Below are 1,499 nucleotides of genomic sequence, written 5' to 3'. Positions count from 1 at the left end.
TATTTAGAATTTTTTTTAAGTTCATTTTGATATATAACTTTATAAAGTTTTTCAAAATTTTCAAATACGAAAATACAGTGCCTTACACTTATCGGCTTATAATTTATTCGATAAGTAGTTTCTCATTAATCTAAAAATTATCGTAAAAAATTTCATATTTTTTTTTGACAATTAGCTAAAAAAAATTATATATTTAAAATTAAAAAAATGACATGTCATCGAAAATTTTCTTTAGTATTTAAAATATTCAAATATGAAATAAAAAAAAAGTACTTATTATTAATTTAAAAAATGTAGCGAATATAAATTTAGAAAAGCCTAAAAAAAAATATATCTCTTTGAGATAACGAAAAAAAATTAAAAAGTAAAAAAGATAAAAAATTGTTGTTCGAAAAAAAACAAAAATTAGAAATTGAAAAAAGATATTAATAATATTTACACTAAACTATCGAAAACATATAAAAATCAATTCATCTAGCATACCATATAATTATATATTGAAAATCTTGCAAGTAGACTGAACTATTTAATTATTCATTTTATCAAATTTTCAATAGTTTTCTTTTTCTTAAAATGGACACATTCTGTCATTAAAGTTCCTATTTTCATTAAAAGAATTAAAAATCCTTACTTCCGGTTCTAGTCTTCTTTTGATTAGTCTTTCGTATGAAAAATGCGTGAAATAATATATATGAGGTATTTAAAATATCGTATAGTAAAAACATAAGGCTGTGTTAACAGTATAAAACATATAAACTACAATTTTTGCGCCTGTGCAGACAATTAAAGTACATATTATTTATAAATCAAACGTAAAATTAATAATTTCTTTAAAAAAAAAAACAATTTTTTTCATCAAGTATTTTTTTTTTGTAAGTATAAATAATTTAAAAAATTTCCAGGTAAATGTTAACTATGTACATCGTATTTTGACAGGCCTAATATATTTTTATAAATAATTATTTACTTATTTTTGTAACAGATATAAAGAAATTAAATATTGTCTTCCTTCGCTAAATTAAAAAATTCATGATCTTTCTGATTTTGTCAATTATACGCACATGTTATATGCTAATTATACGCTAAATTTTAAGGCGATATCATCAAATTTTTGTAATTTCGATTTTGTTGTTAAATAAAAACTATTTATATACATAACATTTGAATATTATATTATCATTAAATTTTATTGCAGAATTAATATTCTAGAAAAAAGATAAATTACGTTAGATTTTGCAGGTTAGAAACAAACGAAAATTGTTTTTCCAAATTAAATTTATTCATTTTTTAAAGTTCACAATGAATTTTCATATTATATTCTGCAGTTAGCGGTGCGCTGTTGGTCGGAAAGGAGAAAAGAAAACAATTTTGTATTATGTAATGTTGTTTTCTTTCTTTTTCTCATTCTTAATTTGTTTCGTGAGATTGTTATCCAAATTTTTTACCGCGAGAAGCCAGTACAGATAAAAAATACAGAAAAAAATTACAGAGGGTTTGCA

This window comes from Apis dorsata, unplaced genomic scaffold, assembly GCF_000469605.1.
Source record: "Apis dorsata unplaced genomic scaffold, Apis dorsata 1.3 scaffold_631, whole genome shotgun sequence".
Lineage (NCBI taxonomy): Eukaryota > Metazoa > Arthropoda > Insecta > Hymenoptera > Apidae > Apis > Apis dorsata.
The sequence above is the reverse complement of the archived record's forward strand: the minus strand, read 5'-3'. Positions refer to the sequence as shown.